Source organism: Pan troglodytes, chromosome 1, assembly GCF_028858775.2.
Source record: "Pan troglodytes isolate AG18354 chromosome 1, NHGRI_mPanTro3-v2.0_pri, whole genome shotgun sequence".
Classification (NCBI taxonomy): Eukaryota; Metazoa; Chordata; class Mammalia; order Primates; family Hominidae; genus Pan; species Pan troglodytes.
In genome coordinates this window covers 36,381,316-36,405,178 of record NC_072398.2, presented here as the reverse complement: position 1 = coordinate 36,405,178, position 23,863 = coordinate 36,381,316, and the positions used below count along the sequence as shown (strand labels likewise).

Genomic DNA, 23,863 nt, shown 5'->3' with positions numbered 1-23,863 from the left:
CTTAATCACATTAGGTCAGGTTATTATCCTCTTACTTCCATGCATTGCATTGGTTATGGAAAAGGATAGAGGAAAAAAGAAAAATCTGAAGGAGAAAAAAGTGGGTGGGGGGGAAGAAGAGAGTAAAGAAGGTATTCATGGTGAGATGCCAGCAAGTGACTCTACCTGGGCCATAGAAGGTTCTGGAATAGAGACTGGGAAGTTTAAGTGACTGGTTCTCTGTCCTGGTGTTCTCCCTCTCTCCGTCTCTCTCCTTCCCTCTTATGCTCCCTCCCTCTCCCTCCCTTCCTCTTCCTCTCCTTCCCTGTCTCCAAGGAGACCAACCTCTCTCCTGGGCCTCTCCTGGGATATCCCACAGACATCTCAGACTCGGCATGCTCAGCATTAAGTTTATTATCAAACCAAATGTGCTCCTCTTCATGCACCATCTCAGGGACCTGTGCCAAAGGCTGCCCAGCCACTGGGGTGGAGGGCATGGCCACATTTTCTGTAGACCCCACACTCAGTCTCTATAGCTATAGCACCTACTCTGGGGCTGAGCCAGGTTTTGTGGGGCCTAAAGCTGATACTACTAGGAGCCGCCTCTTTAAGAAAAATCATTCAAATCTAGATATTCAAGTTAAATATTAAGTAGAATGAGAAAATAAATCTTAACAAAATATTGCAAATATAAAATTCCAGAAGATTGCATACTTATTTTCATTAATGGCTAACACACTCTACTGTGTCTGTTTTTGGCTGCAAGCTTTTTGACCACCTCTTCATATAACAATGCTTTTGAAAGTTATTTTTATAGAGATAATAGAAAGATAACTCACTCTTGTGATTGATTAAAATTATATTTTTGATATTTGAGATTACATAAATCATGTGATTGATTCTACCCAGAGGTATAGTTGCTGATCACTCACCAAAATTCAGGAATTCCAATCAATTCTATTTTCTATGATTCCCATCAAAGAGTATATACAGGCCAGTCACAGTGGCTCACGCCTATAATCTCAACACTTTGGGAGGCTGAGGCAGGAGGATTGCTTGAGCCCAGGAGTTCAGAGACCAGCCTGGGCCACAAAGTGAGACCACATGTCTACAAAAAAAAAAAAAAAAAAACCAGAATCCTACATTTTTACGTATCTAATGATTGGAAGCCTCTGCCACCAGCTAGCTTCCACTGCATATATTTCAAACCTCCACTGCCCACTTACTTCTGTTTTTGGCACTGTAGGACATGTTCATATCCAATCACCTCTGGCCCTGCACCTCGGCATCTCCATGCCAGGTAAGTTGGCTTGGTGTGTGTTAGGAGTATGTATCCTGGAAGCTTCGCTTTCACCAGTATCCTAGCAATAGCAACTCTACTCCCAAGTGAAACCCAAACTCACTGCAAACTCACCCAACTCCCCTTCTCTCTCTCAAAAATGCCCATGGCCACCCATGCCACCTGCCCTGAAAGAATATATGTCAAAGGGAAGGCTGGAGTGGAAAGAGACAGCAATCTTAATTCATTGAAGTCGAAATATCTTTCTTTTGCAAATTTTGCAAAATAAAATTTGTCTAGGTGAACACAGTACTGTGTCCCCTCCCAGGGCCTGGGAAGTGGATGGGCTGAAGCTTAACGTTAGTAGCTTCACAGTGAGTCCATCTTCACTTCTGTCTTCGCAACATCTCTATTCCTCTTCCTTTCATCTCCTTCCTCCCTTCCTTCCTCCTTTCATCTGGGCCACAGCAACAGCCCTGTGACAGGCCTTCCTTCTGCTCTCAAGGGCCTCCGGCCCATCTGACCTGCAAATTTGTCATGTGACTCCAGTATTTAAAATCCTGCCAGGATGTAGCCCAGCGGCTCTGCTTGGCCTCCAAGGCTTTCTCTAGAGGCTGCTCTGACTTTCCCTTCCCCGACTCGCCTCACCCTCATGCTCATGAGATAGAAGGACTGCTTAGGAACCTCTAGACCATGCCAGGATGTCTCTACTCTCTATGGCTTTTGTCTTTCTCGGTCCCTCTTTTCTCCACGCTTATCCCTTCCCCACCCCTAACTCAGTCGGCTTCATGAACACGTACTCCTCTTTCAAAAGTAGCTTCAACATCTCTCCCTCCAGAAAGCCTTTCCTTGACAATCAGGTAGAATTAACCACATATTTCTTTTTTCCACTACTCTACTTTGTTATAAAGTTTTTAAAATTTTGTTTTTATTTAATAAGAAATATATGTGAAGGAAGCAAGTACAGAAAAACATTTTTTAAAAGAAATATATGAATGCATTCCCAGAATAAAATGGAATTTAACCATTACAGATAAATTGAAAGTGATCAGCACTTTTTTTTTCTTTCCTGAGATGGAGCCTCCTTCTGTTGCCCAGGCTGGAGTGCAGTGGTATAATCTCAGCTCACTGCAACCTCTGCCTCCCGGGTTCAAGCGATTCTTGTGCCTCAGCCTCCTGAGTAGCTGGGACTACAGGCGCCCGCCACCACACCCGGCTAAATTTTTGTATTTTTAGTAGAGACAGGGTTTCACCATGTTGGCCAGGCTGGTCTCGAACTCCTAGTCTCAAGGGATCCGCCTGCCTCGGCCTCCCAAAGTGCTGGGATTACAGGGGTGAGCCATCGTGCCCAGCTATGATCATCACTTTCAATTCTGGTCATTAATTTTGTGTGTATCCTTCCAGATTTTATAATATGTATATACATACTCCTCATTTACAAATCTGTCTCCTCCTCCTAGATTACAAACCATATGAGGACAAAGGCAATGTCTTCATTATGCTGGCCCCTCCCAACTCAGTGCTAGCTGTAGTAATAACCAGCACTAGAAATGATGCATTGAAGCGCAGACAATTGAAGAAACTTGCCCACGTTACCCAGAGAAGTGACTGGGCTGGGATTCAAACTCAGGCAGAGCATGCACTTAATATAATTTTAATTGGTCAATAATGAATAAATAGTCATGTTGCAGCAAGTGACATTTGGATTAGATAGAAGAGTTACCCCAAAAAGAGGTCCAGTACATATCAAAGTACACATGAGAATGTTTAATGACTTCTACGTGCATCATGGTGGCATACTTCATTCAAAAATTAAGAAAGTATTATTACCATTATTTTTGAGACAGAGTATTGCTCTGTTGCCCAGGCTAGAGTGCAGTGGTGGGATCTTTGCTCACTGCAGCCTCCGCCTCCCAGGTTCAATCGATTCTTGTACCTCAGCCTCGTGAGTAGCTGGGATTACAGGGGTGCGCCACCACTCCCGGCTAATTTTTGTATTTTTGGTAGAGACGGGGTTTTGCCATGTTGGCCAGGCTGGTCTCTAACTCCTGGCCTCAAGAGATCCACCCACCTTGGCCTCCCAAAGTGCTGAGATTACAGGCGTGAGCCACCACAACCAACAATAACTTATTTTTTCTTATTTTCCCCAATTTTGTTTCTAAGGGAGAGGCGCCTAGCAAAAATGTGTTTTTGCTAAAGTCTTGTAATGCTGGTTTCTACTGAAGCCCTAAATGATGCCACACCATAGGAATTCTAGTAGTGTAGTATCTGAAGAGATTGCTCATTATCCTGTTTTAAACCATGAATAAGATATGTGCCATTTGTGACGTACTTAAAAAAATAATTTCACTCATTTCCTGTAGGACCTACTACCACCTACAACTGATTTGCATTTTCTTGGATCCATTTCCAACTTCTTGTGCCTGGCACAGAGCTGTGCTCACAATCCTGGTCACACATCTGCTGAATGAATAAACCACGAATGACTTCTACTGACAGCAGTGGATTTCCTTAGAAAGACACTAACAACTTTGGTAGTTCCCCTAACACTCAAAGTGGATGCCTGGGGCTGTTTCAAGAAATCTCTTTTCTTTCTTAACAATAGCCCATGCTCTTTGATAGTTTAGGGCAGAAAGAGCCTTAGGCCAGTGGTTCACGCTTGTAATCCCAGCACTTTTAGAGGCTCAGGCAGGAGGATTGCTTGAGCCCAGTGGTTTGTGATCAGCCGTGCAACATGGTGAGACCCCATCTCTATGAAAAATGGCACACACCTGTAATCTCAGCTACTTGGGAGGCTGAGGCAGGAGATTGCTTGAGCCCAGGAGTTGGAGGAAATGATCATGCCACTGCACTCCAGCCTGGGCAACAGAGACTGTCTCAGAAAAAAAAAAAAAATTAGCATCTCAGTCTTCTTTTCAAAAAAGCAGAGCCAGTTTGTTATTTCCCTCCAATAGACCTCACGTAGGCAAAATTGGATTAACCTTTATCCTTGGTTCCTGATACTCTGACATTGTTGTTTCATGAATATACTTCTTGTGTTTATTTATTACTCATTTGTTTGTTAATAATATAACAGACATCTCTAAACTCATCACCTAATCCAAGAACCAGAACGATGACAATCCCTTTTATTTACCTCTGTTCTCTTCACTATTCCAGCCCCTTTCTCCCCCATCTGTCTATCCTAAATTTTGTGTTTATAGTTTTGTCACATTTTAAAAATTAAACTTTTTTATTTTGACATATTTGTAGATTCTCTTGCAGTGAAATCCCATGTGCCCTATACTCAGTTTCCCCCAATGGTAAAATCTTGCAAACCTATGTTCTGTATGATATCACAATCAGAAAGGATATTTACATTGATACAGCCAAGACACAAAACGTTTCCATCACCACAAGGATCTCTCCTGTTGCCCTTTCTTAGTCACAACCACTTCTTGCTCATGCTTTGCCTACCCGCTCCTTTACCCCTGGTGACCACAAATCTGTTCTCCATTTCTGTAATTTGGTCATTTCAAGAACATTATATAAATGTAATCCTACAGCACATAACCTTTTGAGATTGGCTTTTCTTCACAATTCTCTGAAGATTTCATGGAAGTTGTTGCCTGTATCAATAGTTTGCTCCTTTTTTGTTGCTGAGTAGTATTCCATATACAGCAGGGATGTACCACAGTTTGTTTAACCTTGTCAAGGACATCTGGGCTGTTTTCTAGTTCTTGGCTATTACAAATAAAACTGCTATAAACATTTGTGTATCTGGGCATGGTGGCTCATGCTTGTAAGTGCCAGCACTCTGGGAGGCCAAGGCAGGAAGATTTCATCAGCTCAGGAGCTCTAGACCAGCCTGGGCAATATAGTGAGACCTTGTCTCTAATAAATAAATAAATAAATTAGCCACGCACGGTGGTGCGTGTCTGTAGACCCAGCTACTCAGGAGGCTGAGGCAGAAGGATTGCTTGATCCTAGGAGGTGGAGGTTTCAGTGAGCCATGATCATACCACTGCACTTCAGCCTGGGCAACACAGTGAGGCTCTGTCTCAAAAAAAAATTGGGTACAGAGTTTTGTGTAAACATAAGTCTTCATTTCTTTGGGATAAATGCCCAAGTGCAATTGCTGGGACACTTGGTAGTTGAACATTTAGTTTTCTAAGAAACTGCCAATGTGTTTTCCAGAGTGGCTGTATATTTTTAATTCCCACCAGCAATATGTGAGTGATACAATTTCTCTGCATGCTCTCCAGCATTTGATATTGTCATGATTTTTTATTTTATTCATTCTGATAGGTGTGTAATGATATCTTATTATGGTTCTAAATTGCATTTTCCTATTGACTACTAATGTTGAACATCTTTTCAGGTGTTTATTTGTCATCCATATATGCCGTTTCATGAAATGTTTATGTCTTTTGTGCATTTTATAATTATGTTGCTTGCTGTTTTGCAGTTCAGAGTTCTGAGAGGCTTTTTTGTTTTTTTTCAAAGTCTCATTCTTTTGCCCAGGCTGGATTGCAGTGGTGCAATCATGGCTTGCTGTAGCCTCAATCTCCTGGGCTTATGTGATCCTCCCACCTCGGCTTCCCAAGTAGCAAGGACTATAGCTGTGTGCCACCACTCCTGGCTAATTTTGTTTTGTTTTGTTTTGTTTTTTACTTTTTGTAGAGATACAGTCTCTTTATGTTGCCCAGTCTTGAACTCCTGGGTTCAAATAATCCTCCTGCCTTGGCCTCCCAAAGTGTTGGGATTACAGGCATGAGCCACCATGCCTAGCCAAGAGTTATTTATATATTCAAGATACTAATCTTTTGTCAGATACACGGTTTGCAAATATTTTCTCCCACTTTATAGCTTGTCTTTTCATCCTTTTAACAACATCTTTCAAAAAGCAAAATCTTTAATTTTAATGAATCCAATTTATCCATTTTTAAAAATGAATGATGCTTTTGGTGTCAAGTTTAAGAACTCTTTGCTTAGCCCTAGATCCTGAAGATTTTCTCCTAGTTTTTCTAAATGCTTCAGTTATATATTTGATATTTAAGTGTGTGACCCATGTTAATTTTTCCATAAAGCGTGAGACTTAGGTGGATGTTCCTTACTTTTTTTTTTTTTTTTTTTTTGAGACAGGGTCTCACTCTGTTGCCCAGGCTGGAATGCAGTGGTCTGATTTAGGCTCAAACTGCAACCTCTGCCTCTCGGGTTCAAGCAATTCTCATGCCTCAGCCTCCCATGTAGCTGGGATTACAGGCATGCACCACCACACATGGCTAATTTTTGTTTTTTTAGTAGAGACGGGGTTTTGCCATTTTGGCCAGGCTGGTCTTGAACTCCTAGCCTCAAGGGATCTACTGCCTCAGTCTCCCAAGGTGCTGGGATTACAGGCATGAGCCACCAAACCTGGCTGGTTGTTTGTTTCTTTTACCCATGGATGCTCAATTGTTCCAGTACCATTTGTTGAAAAGACTTATCTTTCCTCCTTGAATTGCTTTTGCACCATTGACAAAACTCAGCTGGCCATATTTGTGTGAGTCTACTTCTGGGTTCTCTATTCTGTGTGTTCTTGATCTGTGTGTCTACCTCTCTGCCAATATCCCACAGTCTTCACTATAGCTATATAATAAGTCTTGAAATTGGATAGACTGAGTCTCTCTACTTTCTTCTTTTTCAAGATTGGTTTAGCTATTCTAATTCCTTTGCCTTTCCATATACATTTTAAAATAATCTTGTGTATATATATTTTGGGATTTTACTTACTTACTTACTGGGATTTTGATAGAAATTACATTAAATATGTGTATAAATCTGGAGCGAATTGGCCAGATTGAGTCTTCCATCCATGGACATGTTGTGTCTCTTCTTTATTTATATCTTTGACATCCTTCATCAATGTTTTGTAGCTTTCAGCAAATAAGTCCTATACATGTTTTGTTAGATTTACACCCAACCACTTTTTGTTGAGTGATTGCAAATGGTATTGTATTTTTATTTATGTGTCCACATGTTCATTGCTAGTATAGAGAGATACAACTGATTTTTGTAGGTGTATCTTATATCCTGTGACCTTGCTAAACTCATTTGTAAGTTCTAGGAGTTTTTGGTGCATTCCTTGGGATTTTCTGTGTAGACAATCATGTCATCTGCAAATAGGACAGTTTCATTTCTTCCTTTCTGATCTATACAGTTTTTCTTTTATTTTCTTTCCTTATTTCACCAACTAGAATTTCCAGCACTATGTTGAATAAACTTCTGAGAGTGGACATTTTTGCCTTGTTCCAGATCTTAGAGGAGAAAGCATTCCATCTGTTATCATTAAGTATAATAATACTAGCTGTGGGGTTTTTGTAGCTGTCCTTTATCAAATTGAGGAAGTTCCCCTCCATTCCTACTTTTTCTGGGAATTTTTATCATGAATCATTGTTGATTTTGTTTTCAAATGCTTTTTCTGTATCAATTGATATGATCATGTGATTTTTCCTCTCTAGACTATTAATATGGTAGATTACATCGATTTTCAAAAATTTAACCAGACTTCCATTCCTGGAATACACTCTGCTTAGTTATAACTTTTTTTTCTTTTTTGTTTTGAGACAGAGTTTCGCTCTTGTTGCCCAGGCTGGAGTACAATGGCGCGATCTCGGCTCACTGCAACCTCCACCTCCCAAGTTCAAGCGATTCTCCTGCCTCAGCCTCCCGAGTAGCTGGGATTACAGGCATGCGCCACCAAGCCTGGCTAATTTTGTATTTTTTTTTTTTTTTTTGGTAGAGATGGGATTTCTCTGTGTTGGTCAGGCTGGTCTCGAGCTCCCAACCTCAGGTGATCCACCCACCTCGGCCTCCCAAAGTGCTGGGATTACAGGTGTGAGCCACTGCACCTAGCGAATTTATATATATACACTGCTGAATTCTTTATATTGCTCAAATCCCTTAGCTGTAATAGGACTATTAAAATTATTTCATATTGGGTGAGTTGTGATGGTTTGTGTTTTTCAAGGAATTGGTCCATTTGATCTAAGGTGTCAAATCTATGTGTGTTTCATTGTCCTTAGTATTCTTTTATTATCCTTTTGTTATCTGCAAGTTCTCTAGTGATAGTCCCTGTTTCATTTTTGATATTAGTGTCCTTTGTCTTCTCTCTTTTTTTCCTTGTTGGTCTTGCTAGAGGTTTATCAATTTCATTGATCTTTTCAAAGAATCAGCTTTTTGTTTCAGTGGTTTGCTTTATTATTATTATTTTTTTTACCAGCATCATTGATTTCTGCTCTTAATATTATTTTCTTATTTCTGCTTGCTTTGGGCTTATTTTGCTCTTCTTTTTTAGGTTCTTGTGGTGAAAGTTTTGAAACATTTCGTGCTATAAATTTCCCTCTTGGCACTGCTGTAGCACAAATTTTGATATATTGTGCTTTCATTTCCATTTAGTTCAAGGCATTTTATAAAAAGTTTCTTTTGAAACTTCCTATTTGACCCATGGATTATTTAGAAGAGTGTTATCTTGTTGTCCTCTTACCTTTCTGTTATTGATTTCTACTTTCATTCCATTGTGGTCAGAGAATACACTCAGTATGATTCTAATTCTTTTAATTTATTGAGGTTTGTCTTATGGCCCAGGATATAGTCTATTTTGGTATACATTTCATGGGTACTTGTAATGAATGTATATTCTTCTGTCATTGGGTGGAGTGTTCTATAAATATAGATTTGATCCTGTTTGTTGATGATGTCTGAGATCTAGAGACTTGCTGATTTTTTTGTCTAGTGGTTCTATCAACCATTGTCAGATTTCTTAATTTTTGCCCATCTAGGAAGTGTAAAATGTTATCTTATTGTGATCTTAATTTGCATTTCCTTGAGTTCTAGTGAGATTGGTTATCAAATTATGTTTTTATCCCTCATTGTACTTTTAAAAATATATCATTGATACTTTACCAATGATATAGCTTATGAGGTTGGTGCAAAAGTAATTGCAATTTTTTGCCATAAAAGTAATGGCAAAAGCCACAATTACTTTATACCAACCTAATAATTAGTCAAATTTATTGCTTTATTTTTCCTTGTTTTTTCCTGTTTTTGTTTTGGTTTTGGTCTTGTTTTTACATATGTAGTGACCTCTGCCAATGGATCTGAATAGAGATGGGTAATTCTCCTTGTGTATCTCTACCTGGGACAGTGCCACAAACAATTAGACACACACTTAGGTCAAAACCCTTCAATTATTCCCCATATTGTGACAAATATAATCCAAAACTTTAGGCTGACTTTTAAGTCGTATATGGCACACTTTAAATTTACCTAATCCAGCTGTGTCAATGCCTCCCTGTTTCCCAGCTTAGCTTGTTCCTCCCTCCACAATTTTGGCCATGTCATTTTCTTTGAATACAATGCTGTCAACCAAAATCCTATTTATGCTTTAAATGTGGCTCAAATGCTCCCTCTATGGAGACTTTCTTGATCATTCCAACTGGAAGTGATTGCCTTCTTCCTCTTAACAACAGATTATAGAACGTCTGTCATATAATGACTGCATGGTTTGGTATCATAATGCATACAGCTGGGAAACCACTGGGTGGTCTCAGTGATTCAGAGCAGAAGTGTCTTATTGTTTCTTTACATCTATTTTATTGACTTGTAGGCGAAGTGCCTTTCCTTTATTAATAGTCTTTTTTTTTAGATGGAATCTCACTCTGTTGCCCAGGCTGGAGTGCAGTGGTGCGATCTCGGCTCACTGCAACCTCCGCCTTCTGGGTTCAAGTGATTCTCCTGCCTCAGCCTCCCGAGTAGCTGGGATTACAGGTGTGTATCACCACGCCCTGCTAGTTTTTGTATTTTTAGTAGAGACGGGGTTTCGCCATGTTGACCAGGCTGGTGTCGAACTTCTGATAACCTCAGGTGATCTGCCTGCCTCAGCCTCCCAAAGTGCTGGGATTACAGGCGTGAGCCACTGTGCCTGGCCTCTTTTATTAATATTCTAACTCACGTAGTGAACATTGTTAAAATTCCATCTCAAATGACTATATCCACCAAAAGTGGTGTATTGGATAAACTGCCAACTTGTTCAGCAGAAATATTACTAATATGATAGATTGGAGGAATAAATTATTCAGAATGCTGATAAACTCATGCTATGAAGTGATTTCCACATACATGTCAGTTAGATGTGGGAGATGAACTATCAGTAGCAAAACAACTGACAAAATGTATTTTACTTGTGTATTTATTTATTTTAGATCCAAGGGATATGTTTGCAGGTTTGGTACATGAGTAAATTATATGATGCTGAGGTTTGGGTTTCTAAGAATCCCATCCCCCAAGTAGTGAACATAGTACATGATAGGTAGTTTTTCAACCCATTTCCCCTCCCTCCCCTACTCCTTTTGGAATCCCCAGGGTTTATTGTTCCCATATTTGTGTCCAAGTGTACCCAATGTTCATCTCCCACTTATAAGTAAGAACATAATAGTTCATTTGATTTTTGGTTTCTGCATAATTGCTTGGGATAAAGGCCTCCAGTTGCATCCATGTTGCTGTAAAGGATGTGATTTCATTCTTTTTCATGGCTGTATAGTAATCCGTGGTGTATATGTACCACATTTTCTTTATCCAATCCACCATTAATGGGCACTTAGGTTGATTCCATGTCTTTGCTATTGTGAATAGTGCTGTGATAAACATATGAATACAGGTATCTTTCTGATAGAATGACTTATTTTCCTTTGGGTATATTCCTAGTAATGGATTGCTGGGTTGAATGGTAATTCTACTTTTAGTTTTTTGAGAAATCTCCAAACTGCTTTCCACGGGAACTGTACTAATTTGCATTCCCAGCAACAGTGTATAAGCATTCCCTTTTCCATGAAACCTCACTAACATCTGTTTTTTTTTTTTCTTTTACTTTAATAATAGCCATCCTTACTGGTATGAGATGGTACCTCGTTATGATTTTGATTTGCATCTCTCTGATGATTAGTGGTGTTGAGCATTTCAAAAAATCTATTTTAAAAGTCTGACTTTTGGCCAGGTGCAGTGGCTCAGGCCTGTAATCCCAGCACTTTGGGGAGGCCGAGGCAGGCGGATCACCTGAGGTCGGGAGTTTGAGACCAGCCTGACCAACATGGACAAACCCTGTTTCTACTAAAAATACAAAATTAGCCAGGCGTGGTGGCGCATGCCTGTAATCCCAGCTACTTGGGAGGCTGAGGCAGGAGAATCACTTAAACCCGGGAGGCAGAGGTTGCGGTGAGCCGAGATCACACTATTGTACTCCAGCCTGGGCAACAAGAGCAAAACTCCGTCTCAAAAAAAAAGTCTGACTTTTATTGTGAGTCAAAGTGGGCAACACTCCACCGAATTTTGAACTTTTGTATCTTCAAGTTAGTTAGCTGATGGCAGATTTTGGAGTAATTATTGTTAGCTGATAGTTTCAGTGGTCTGCATACTATAAAGGGATTTACAAAGACTAAGTCTAAATACACCTTTATATCATTATTATTTTATTATTATTATTATTTACAAAGTTCCCAAGAGCTAGAATGTTATGTCATTTTTTAAAGTAAGTGATTTCAGGCAAGTTTCATACAACATATCTATATATAAAAGTAGCCATGAATTTTTATATTTTGCATGGATACAATTTTATATACCAGGCAATTCCAGACTTTATTAAAAATTGAATCATAAATTTTTAAGTCACAGAAGACTAGAAGAGATTCCTAAAAATGAAGATTCTCATTATAAAAAGGGACACCACAGAAAATTTAAAAATTCAGAAAACAGCAATAATTATTGATCATTAATAATAAATTATATATTTAATTAATACATAGTGAAAATAATTCAGTTATTGTTACCACCAATAACCCCTTTACCCAGAGACAACTGCTGATAACATAGATCTTAGAGAGATTGTCCTAGATCTTTTTTTGGTTTGCGTCTAGGCAAGATTATACCTGAGGTTTGGTTTTTGTTTTTCTTTTAATGAAGGACTCTGCACTGCTTTCAGCGTTCCAGGACTTAACAACACTGATGATCGGCAGTTCTTTGCGTTTATTTTTGGTCCTACATGTTGTTCTTCAAACCCATTTCCTCTTGTTCTTTCCCCAACAGAGGCAGAGAAGCGTTGGCCTCGAGCTCTGCCTATGACTTTCCTACAGAACTAAACTACCACACCTTAACCTGCTCTCCTCAGGGATGAATCAATTCAGTGTCTTTCCTCTTGGCAGGTGAGTCTCATTCTCCAATTGTTTTGCCACTTTGGGGCATCCCTTGAGCCTTCTGAGAGGTTGAGCGCAAGGCATATTTCTTCTAACAACTAGCTCACTTTATTGACATTCACCTACCTGAAAGCAGGAAGCTGGATCAGATAACTTTGGGGACTTCCTTTCAGTTTTGACTTTATGTGGGCCCTCTCGGGACGTGGCTTAGGATTCTGCTCATGGTAAATATTTGGTAAGCCTTACTGGTTGTATGACTCATGAGTGTGGTTCCTAATAAGAGTCACAAAAAACAGTAAAAGCAGTTCCAGGAATCTGCTGCTTACTCAGTAGTGGTGGATGCAGCAGGGAAAATAATGCAGGCTTCCTGCCCATTTCCCAGCCACTTCTCCGTATATGCACCTGGTCACAAAGGGATGGTCACAAAGACCATAAGACAGACCCCAGAGACCCCAGGCAACGTGTTCCCTGGCAGGGAGTGTGTCCTGCGGATGGTGTTCCTCAAGGAGCACAGGCTTCTTAGGGGTGGCTTTCACTCAGCTTGGAAGGGAGGTCTAGGTAGAGGGGCTCACTCAAGTGGACTCCTTCTCATTTCCTCGTTTCTTTCTAAGGAAGCCACTTTTAAGTGTGATGGCATTGAGACCGTGTATTGCTGCACCCCAGTGCCAGTGAACCTATGAAATACAGCCGTGCTCACTCTGTGCCTCACATGGAATCTCTCTAGAAGTAACTGGGAGGCCAGAGCAGGAGGGAGCCCAAGCAGTGGAGTGATGGGGCCAAAATGATCATCTTTTGAGAGCTCAGACTCATCAACATTCAACCTTTGCAGAGGCACCCAAGGCCTTTACTTTTGCAGAAAGTGCCTGAACTAGTCTGTCAAACACCTTCCAAAATTGGCCCTTTATTCTTTGGAAAGTTATTCACTACTCCCGTTATTCATCTTGCTCTTGTGTCTCTGACGTTTTATTTAAGCTCATACCACTTGCTCAGAACACCCCCAATCAACCTCTATCTTCTCTCATCATTCTCAGGGCTCCTGAAATTACCTCTTCCAGGAAGTCTTCCCTGACTAACAAGAACAATGAAACTTCCTGGCTTCCTTCTACACTAACCGCTCTCCTCAAATAACTTCCTTTTTGTTTTCACAGAACATAAATGCTGCAATTTATTTATTAGTTTAATGTGTGTTTTTAGACTCTCAGGAAGGATGTAATTATAGATGATGACTTCTGAGAAGTAGGATGGTGTCCAGCTTGATGTGCAAATGGCCCCAACATATCAGCAGCAAAGGCTGTTGCCACAGGTGTGACTTTGCAAGTAATTGCTCAGACTTTGCCTTCAGAACCTGTTCTATATTTCCAGTGGTGCTGCTTATATGTGCAGCATTAGCCAGATTCTTCAGTAGTATTCATTCAACAAATGCTTATTGAGAGCCTTTTATGAGCCAAGTACTGTTAGGTACTGGAGATATAGTGCCCATTGAATTTTTCTTTGAGAAATTTTATTTTTACCAAGCTCCCAAGAGGTAGAACTTTATGTCATTTTTAAAGTAAGTGATTTCAGGCAAGTTTCATGAAACAAATCTATATATAAAAGTCACCCAGGCTGCAGTGATCTCAGCTCACTGCAACCTCCACTCCCCACCACTCCCCCACCCCGCCTGCCAGCTCAAGTGATCCTCCCACCTCAGCCTCCCAAGTGGCTGGGACCACAGGCGTACACCACCACACCCAGCCTTTTTTTTTTTTTTTTTTTTTTTTTTTTTTTTTTTTAGTAGAAATTGGGTTTCACCATGTTGCCCAGGCTGGTCTCAAACACCTGAGCTCAAGTTATCCACCCACCTCAGCCTCCCAAAGTGCTAGGATTACAGGCATGAGACACTGTGCCTGGCTGAAATTTTTAAGATTATTGTGGTGGACCACCAATTTGGTGGCCCACACTGAACTATTTCTCTAAGTATTTATACCCTTGTGTAGTCTCCTATCCCTCTTGATTTTGAGCTGGGCTGTGATCTGCTTTAATTAACAGGATATAGTAGAAGTGGTGTTGTGCCAATTCCAGGTGTAAGGCCAAGAAGAGCTGGCAGTTTCTGCTTTTGTGGTTTTGATATCCCTTAGCTACCATGAGCAAAGACCTGCTACTCTGCTGGAGAAACTGTGTGGAGAGTCCACTTGGAAAGGGAGTGGCTCTGAGACTACAGGGAAAGGGAGAGAAGCTCAGACATTCCAGTGTCCCAAAGAACCCAGTCTCCAGCCAACCCAACTGAATACAGACACATGAGTGAACACCAGCAAGACCAGCAGACCATTCAGCTAAGCCCAGCTCAGATTGTAGAATTGTGAGCAAATAACCACTTGGTTGTTTTAAGCCACTAGTTTGGGGATTTTTTTTTTTTTTTAATACGAGCAACTGGTAACTTAAAAATCTCATCACTTCTGAAGACAGGAGAGTAATATACGATCTTCCAAAGCAGTTTCAAGATAATTTGATAGATTACATGTTTAGACATTTAAAATCAAGCAGAGGCCAGGTGTGGTGGCTCACACCTGTAATCCTAGGCATTTTGGCAGGCCAAGGCAAGAGGATCATTTGAGCCCAGGAGTTCGAGATCAGCCTGTACAACACAGTGAGACCTCGCCTGTACAAACAAACAAACAAACAAACAATCAACAAATAAAATAAAATAAAATAAAACAAGCAGAGTCATGGTAGCAATAAACCTTTTAAAAAAAAAACCTAGCCCCCTCCCCCTCCCCCTCTCCCTCTCCCTCTCCACGGTCTCCCTCTCCCTCTCTCTCTACGGTCTCCCTCTGATGCCCAGCTGAGGCTGGACTGTACTGCCGCCATCTCGGCTCACTGCAACCTCCCTGCCTGATTCTCCTGCCTCAGCCTGCCGAGTGCCTGGGATTGCAGGCGCGCGCCACCACGCCTGACTGGTTTTCGTATTTTTTGGTGGAGACGGGGTTTCACTGTGTTGGCTGGGCTGGTCTCCAGCTCCTGACCGTGAGTGATCTGCCCACCTCGGCCTCCCGAGGTGCCGGGATTGCAGACGGAGTCTCGCTCGCTCAGTGCTCAATCTTGCCCAGGCTGGAGTGCGGTGGCGTGATCTCAGCTCGCTACAACCTCCACCTCCCAGCCACCTGCCTTGGCCTCCCAAAGTGCCGAGATTGCAGCCTCTGCCCGGCCGCCACCCCGTCTGGGAAGTGAGGAGCGTCTCTGCCTGGCCACCCATAGTCTGGGAGGTGAGGAGCCCCTCTGCCTGGCCGCCCAGTCTGGGAAGTGAGGAGCGCCTCTTCCCGGCCGCCATCCCGTCTAGGAAGGGAGGAGCATCTCTGCCCGGCCGCCCATCGTCTGAGATGTGGGGAGCGCCTCTGCCCTGCCACCCCATCTGGGATGTGAGGAGCGCCTCTGCCCGGCCGCGACCCCATCTGGGAACTGAGGAGTGTCTCTGCCCGACTGCCACCCTGTCTGGGAGGTGAGGAGCGTCTCTGCCTGGCTGCCCCGTCTGAGAAGTGAGGAGCCCCTCTGCCTGGCAGCCGCCCCGTCTGGGAAGTGAGGAGCGTCTCCGCCCGGCAGCCGCCCCGTCCAGGAGGTGGGGGGCAGCCCCTGCCCGGCAGCCGCCCCGTCCGGGAGGTGGGGGGCGCCTCCGCCTGGCTGCTGCCCCGTCTGGGAGGTGGGGGGCGCCTCTGCCCCGCCGCCCCCTCTGGGAAGTGAGGAGCCTCTCTGCCCAGCCGTCACCCCGTCTGGGAGGTGTACCCAACAGCTCATTGAGAACAGGCCATGATGACGATGGCGGTTTTGTCGAATAGAAAAGGGGGAAATGTGGGGAAAAGAAAGAAAAATCAGATTGTTACTGTGTCTGTGTAGAAAGAAGTAGACATAGGAGACTCCATTTTGTTCTGTACTAAGAAAAATTCTTCTGCCTTGGGATGCTGTTAATCTATAACCTTACTCCCAACCCTGTGCTCTCTCAAACATGTGCTGTGTCAACTCAGGGTTAAATGGATTAAGGGCGGTGCAAGATGTGCTTTGTTAAACAGATGCTTGAAGGCAGCATGCTCCTTAAGAGTCATCACCACTCCCTAATCTCAAGTACCCAGGGACACAAACACTGCGGTCGGCCGCAGGGTCCTCTGCCTAGGAAAACCAGAGACCCTTGTTCACATGTTTATCTGCTGACCTTCCCTCCACTATTGTCCTATGACCCTGCCAAATCCCCCTCCCCGAGAAACACCCAAGAATGATCAATAAATACTAAAAAAAAAAAAGAAAAATCACTTCAGTTCTCAATGTTTACCTACTCAAAAAAAAAGCATACTAATCTTTTTTTAAAAAAAAAGAAAAAAAAAACCTAGCCCATATCAAGTTCTTAGATAAGAATTACCAAGTCCATCTTCCCTAAAATAAACTATGAAATTAATGCAATCCCCCAAAATTACCAACAGGATATCCTTGGCATCTCAGCCAAGCTGATATTAAAGTTCATGTAGGGAAATAAATAAGCCAAAGTAGCCAGGAACTTTATGGAAAAATAGTAATAACAAGTGGAGGAAGATAGTCCTAAGAAAAAATAAATCTATCATGATGCTCTACAAGTTAAAGCAGCACGGTACGAGCATATGAAAAGAACAGACTAGGAATAGATCTAAATATATATTCGATTTTATTAGATGAAAAATGCAGCCTCTCACATCAGTGGGGGAAAAGAGGTACTATTCAATAAATGGTGTCAGAACAGGTGGTTAGCTCTCTGGAAGAAAATGAAAGGATCAGATGTCCCCCATAAACAACTACTCTACTCAGTAGGAAGAAAAAAACCCACAAAACAATAGCATTAGTTCAGTTCAGAAAATCCAGTTCAAGCCAATTATTCAAACAGTTTTTGGGAGGTAACACTGTCTCTATGGGAAGACTTGGTATTTTTCAGATTTCCCTGCTGTTTATCAAGATGGCATATGCGTGTAGGGAGAAGAAGAGGTGCTGGAGCCATCTATCCAGGTCCCTGTACTCTCTCTGGCCCTCTGGTCTCCACAGCAAATGCCCCTGTCCACCTTGTCTCTGGGCACATCTGATGATAACGTCTGTGGCTGGTTTATTGAATTTGTTCTAGGCTTGTGTCCCCCACAGACCACCTGGCTCATCTCAGCTCCCAGCGGCACTGTGTTACCCCTGAGGTTGGCTCCTCTTCAATGTCCAGACCGCTGAGCCACTCTGCAGTCCTCAAATGCAGAGTGATTGGGTCACTCTCCATGGTGTCCACGAGAGGCTGCCAGCCACCTCGGTGGGGTCCTCCCACAATCCTCCACGTGGCACGTGGGGATCTCCAAATGACTTCTGTGCAACAACAGAGCCGAGCCCGGTCCCAGGGGCTGGATGGTGTCCCTCCCTCTGATGGACACCAGCACAGGACGGACTTTCCCGTCCTGTCTCTTCATGGTGGGTGAAGAGCACAGGGACAGCGTGCTTCCTGGCTGTGTCCTCTCAGAGGCCCTCCAGTCCAGTCTACTCCGGCCTTGGAGATGACTGCCGAGAGAGGGAGGGCGGGCTCTGGGTCACCCAGCTTCATCCTCTTCATCTTGCGCAGTTCACCAGAGGCAGAAGGGATGAAGGTTCCCCGATCCCCTTCTCTCCTAGACTGCCCCTAGAGCTAGTCCACCAGGCTTGGCTCCTAATGTGTCAAATGGGGGTGAATGGAATTTAGAAGATCTCTTTTTCTGAAAACTATATATGGCTTTCAAGACTTGCCTTGAGACTCAGAGCTGTTTCACAACCCTTTGTTCCAGGCAGGGCCCAGGATCCCCTTCTAAATTACTGAGGGGCAGTAAGTCCTGGCACTCAGCACATGGCAGGAAGGTCACTTAACCAGGGAAATAAGTATCAGTCAAGTTAATGTTTCCAAAATATACTCCTTGTAACAGACATTACCTAAATTTGAAAAAGTGACACAATTTCAAGCAGCAGTCAACTAAAATGATTCCTTTTGCAATTTAGGTTAATATCATAACTATACCACTGGAGAGAAAGGACAATGAATTAGACATGTGCCACATACTTCTCTCAAAAACTTTATGACTCAGTTGTCTGGAAGTTGTTTTGTAACCTTCTAAAATTCACACGTCACAAATTCAGAATTTACTATAATTATAATCCTGAACAATCAGGACTGTTAGCTTCCCACGATGAAAGAATGACTAGCTATGATGATTTATATTTCCCAAGAAATTAACAGCAAAAGTTCATATTTAACCTCATTAAGATAATAAATTGCTTTAAACAACTTTGGGCACTTTCTTAGACACTAGTATTACATAGTAATATTCACCATTCATTAACTGCTGGGAAATTTAAAAATGTTTGTTGATACTCTCTGTTGCTATGTGTCATTGAAAAAAAAATGAGAAGAACCAACGAGGTCGCTGTGGTGTAGCGGCGAGAGCGTCTGAGACTCTGGACAAGGCCTTTGCTGTGAACCACGGGGAGAAGGTGGAAGCAGAGTTTGTGGTCAGAAGGCCTCGCTCTGCTCTACATGGTCTATAGACCGCTAGGAAGGTGGCCAGGCACTTCCCTTCTCATCTCCACCTTTCTCATGAAATGGGCGTGGTAATAGCCCTTAATTCATGGATTGTCTTGAGGATTAAAAGAGATGATGCATGTGAAGCTTTTAGCATGATCATGGCATGTAGTAAGCACTCAATACATGGTAACTACTAGCATTATATTGATATTACCTTCAGCAAATAAGTTGATAACATTATATATGTAAACATTTATTTAAAGTATTTTTGTACAATTCCAGGCATAAAGTGGATTCTTTATATGCCTGTTTTAAAAATATGCTGCTTTAAACAGTTCTACAATTCACGCTATTTATTAATGGCCTTTTACCCAATCTGGGACACTATTACAGTTGTGGCTTTACTCAATTTCTTCCTTTTCTTTGGGTAATCTTTTATCTTGAACTACCAAGAGTAGATGAATTGTGAGCTCATATAGCTGGAACAAATCTGACATTGTGGGTTTGTTCAAACAATTTTTTCAAATCAGATTTACAGAGGGATAGAAATGAGAAAAGGAGTTTTATGTTAGGAAAAAAATGGTTTCTGAGAATTCTGAGGCTCTGATCTGATGAGTGAAGGGAACCACAGGCTTATCTGCACATCACTTATACCATTTGATGAGATCTCTGGAGAATGGAACACCTTCACAGACAACATCAGGGATAAACCTGATCACCGTCCCCTTTGTTGCCACATCTCGCAGCTTCTCCCTTCTGTTTCCTCTCACTCTGACTCGAGGAGGGCCCTCAGCGCAGAGAAAATTAAGTCTAGTGTTTGCAGGAGGGCAAGACTGGGAGTGCTGGGGGTGGGGAGGCCAGAGTCCACCACTCTGGCAAAGAGCAGTGTTTATTTGTGTGTTTGAACGTTTGTTCCCTTTGAATATGAAAGAAAAAGAAATGAGGAGTAATTTTAGTAAGGAGGATTTCTAAAGAAGCAGTCATTTGTCAATCTGAAATTTTTTTTAAAGGAAGAATTCTTGGGTTGGGCTTACAACAAAAATAAATTGCAGTAAGTGTTAAAACTTGCCAGTCAATTACAGGAATATATTAGTGTTCCATCGTAGTTTCTAAAACCAGACAAAATCATTTCTTGCAAGCAGCTAATTCCACAGAAGTTTCCAAACCCATGAGTTTCACTCTCAGGTTCCCTCTAGGAGCAGAAGTGCAGGTTTGCTTGGGCTCCTAGCCTCTCCCTCAGCTCCCTCTTTTCCCTCTAATGGATCCCTAGATGCTACTGATGGCTCCCCTAACTGACGGCAAATTGCTTGTGGGCAGGGTCTGTGACTTGGTTTACAGGTGTACATCCACACAGCTCTTAGCACAGTATTTAGATTCATCGAGTATGTGTGTAATAAAAGGTGTGGCTACGAAAAATCATTTTACAATATTGTCTGGCACATGGCTGGGAAAGATCCTGAGGCTCTGGAGCTGGGGTGTGTGGGACCTGGAGCAGGGGTGCCCTACAACTTTGCCCATTTTTATTATTCTGCCAGTGTCATCCCCTCATTTCTACACTTCCTCAGGATCAGAGGCAGGCACACAGGGCATAGACAGAATATGACAAGTCAGAGAGAATTCGAACACTTATTTTAACCTTTTCACCAAATTTTTGTCAGAGAAGGAAATGAAGCAAGATACCAAGGTCAAATCCTCCTCTCTTTTCCTTTTTCCTATCCGCTCTTCTGGTGGAGATGCTCGGCTATAAAACGGCTCAAAAGAGGAACAGCTAGAACATGGAAAAAGCAATGTAATCAGCTGGTGCTGCAAAAGGCAGTGATGTGTGGACGAAGGGGTTGCTGGGGTGACCCAGGCAGCAAGGACCCTGAGGGGGCAGGTAACCAGAAGCTGCCCTGTGGAGGAACTAAACCTCCAGAAGGATTTTTTTTTTTTTAAGAATGAAATGGGCCGGGCGTGGCGGCTCACTCCTGTAATCACAGCACTTTGGGAGGCCAGGGCGAGTGGATCACCTGAGGTCAGGAGTTCGAGACCAGCCTGGCCAACATGGTAAAACCTCCTCTCTATAAAAATGCAAATATTAGCCCAGCATGGTAGCACGCACCTGTAATCCCAGCTACTCAGGAGGCTAAGGCATGAGAACCTCTTGAACCTGGGAGGTGGAGGTTGCAGTGAGTTGAGATCGCTCCACTACACTCCAGCCTGGGTGACAGAGTCTCAAAAAAAAAAAAGACAAAGAAATGCGCCAAGTCTCAGGTATTTATGGACTGGTGAAGAGTTGTGTGGAGGGTGGCATTCCCATCAAGGTGGCATCAGGGGCAGAAATGGACAAAAGAACTCCAATGACATCATTGTAGAAGATGTGGGCCACAGAGCTACATGAATGGGCACCAAGGGAGGTCTTAAAATCTGCAACTAGGTATGAGCCCAAAGGCATTGGAGCCATTCTCTGAGTAAGGCTAGTCAAGGTGATGATAGAAATGCCCAATCTTTTACACAGGCACAGGAGTCAGCTGGAGCAGAAGACCTGCAGGGAGAAGTTGAATTTTCTTCTCTAGCTATCCCAGGCCACCCAGAAGTCAGGGGATGTGACCAAAGGAAAAGGTGATCAGAAGGCAACTATACCTGCTAGCACAGTGACGTCACTGAGGGATGTCAATGCCATCCTCTGCTCTTATGTCCTGCAGGGATATGGGAATTAGACTTAGTTCTAGTAGCCAGGAGACTCTGGAGTCCTAATTCAGGTCAGTTTCCCAGTGATCTGTCCTCAGTTTTTTACCTCTCCCCTCCCCACGCTCACCTTCTAAGTTCAATTAATAATGAATATAAATGCCACAAGCCATTAATGTGTGAGATTGTGATCCAGGGAAACCAACAAGTTAGAAATTTGCAATATGAACTCATTCATTCAACGAATATTAGTTTACAGCCCATGGGCAAAGTATGAGCAATGTAGAGACACAGCAACGAATTACAAGGGATTCTTTACCCCTGAAGCTTCAAATGAATATAACATTAATTTTCTCAAATCCTTTCATATAAAATCCCCAAGAACCCCCTTCAGTGGTTCTCTAGAGAGATACTTTTTTCTTCAGAGACTTTCATAGTATAATCTATTTGCAAAACAAATGGTCAGAGGGGAGAAAAAAAAAAAACCCGAAGAAACCAAAACTAGAATTATCAGCCAAAAACAGAGAATAGAAGTCTTATCTGAAATATACTGTGATAGGCCAGGTGCAGTGGCTCATTCCTGTAATCCCAGCACTTTGGGAAGCTGAGGCAGGAGGATGGCTTGAGCCCAGGAATTCAAGACCAGCCGGGGCAATATGGCGAGACCCCATCTCTAAAACAAATAAACTAGCCAGGCATGGTGGCACACGCCTGTTTTGAAACCCTGAGAAAGCTTCTGAAACCCTGAAAAACTGAAACCCCGAGAAAGGTTCTAGGGGATGATTTGTCTCTTAAACCAAATTTATTTTCCCTTAATTACTATATGCATTTAATTTTAAAAATCAAATCTATGAGGCTTCTATCAAAAATTATCAGTCCCTGGCCCAGTTCCCCCACCTAAGTTCATCCACAGAGTTAATACTTCCCACTTTGTCAGCTCTTTATTCTGCTACACTAAATTATATCCATATTGTATGATCTTGAATCAGCTTTTTAGACATCCACTGACTTCCAGTTGTGGTGGGTGAAGATTTCACTCCCCACTGCCATGTCAAAGCTGGTGTTCAGACAGTCACACTGTTACAAACATATGGATTGTACTGGTTGGCACAGAAGCCTCCTCACTATCCCTGCCACTCTGGCTGCTCCAGCTCCATGTCCTGGGACACCCTACCCTGCCCCAGGACCCAGCAGCTATAAGGGCCTCCACACCCCACCTTACTGCTTTAACCAATGTCCATCTAACTGTTCAGTGCCTGTGCTGTACTAATTGCTAATTCCCATCCTTTAGCCTCCCAGTGTAACTGTCCCAATTTTTTTTTTTTTTTTTTTTTTTTTTTTTTACTGAATTCAGATTCAGGGTTTTTATTATTATGGCTATATAAATATTGTTCACTGGAGAACTAATTTGTAACCATGATTACATTTCTTTTTTTGTACAGCTTTCTGCCTTTACTGTAGTGAATAACTGCCTTATTTTTTGTTTCTTTGAACACCTTAATCATATTACAAAACATCTCCTTTATACAATTTTCTGCATAGTTAACATTATCACTCGTGTTGTCACTTTTATTTTTTTCTGAAAATATCTCTTTTGGAGTCTTACATAGTCCTTTTTTTTTTTTTGAGATGAAGTTTCGCTCTTGTTGCCCAGGTTGGAGTGCGATGGCGTGATCTTGGCTCACTGCAACCTCTGCCTCCTGGGTTCAAGCGATTCTCCAGCCTCAGCCTCCTGAGTAGCTGGGATTACAGGCATGTGCCACCATGCCCAGCTAATTTTGTATTTTTAGTTGTTGGTCAGGCTGGTCTCGAATTCCCAGCCTCAGGTGATCTGCCTGTCTCGGCCTCCCAAAGTGCTGGGATTACAGGTGTGAGCCACCGCACCCGGCCTACATAGTCTTATTCCAACCTGGTCTGCCTAGTCTCCAAATCTGCTGATTAGTTAGTAGCCTGTAGACTCGAGTGTGCTGTGTTTTGGGAGCCTTAGTTTCCCAGATCCCATGGCTGCTGCTTTTTTGGTTTACCCTTTGGAATAGAGCACAGCCCCTGGTAGAACCCCCAAACAGGATGCCTTGGAGGTAATTTTTTTTTGACGCTTTGCATATCTGAGAATATCTTTTAGCTAATCATGCACTTGATTATTAGTTTGACTGTGTATAAAAGCCTAGGTTGTATATCATTTATGCTGAGAATATTGCTCCAGATGCTTCTAGATTTTTG

General features: G+C 42.4%; 1 long non-coding RNA gene across 1 annotated transcript; it reads right to left on the bottom strand.

The window, feature by feature from the left end:
* Positions 1–19,213: 19,213 nt before the first annotated feature.
* LOC134808163 (uncharacterized) lies at positions 19,214–21,659 on the bottom strand. Its single transcript, XR_010150575.1, has 2 exons — positions 21,599–21,659; positions 19,214–20,744 (listed from the first exon to the last, which is right to left on the bottom strand). It is a non-coding gene; the product is annotated as an uncharacterized LOC134808163 (long non-coding RNA).
* Positions 21,660–23,863: the final 2,204 nt, after the last annotated feature.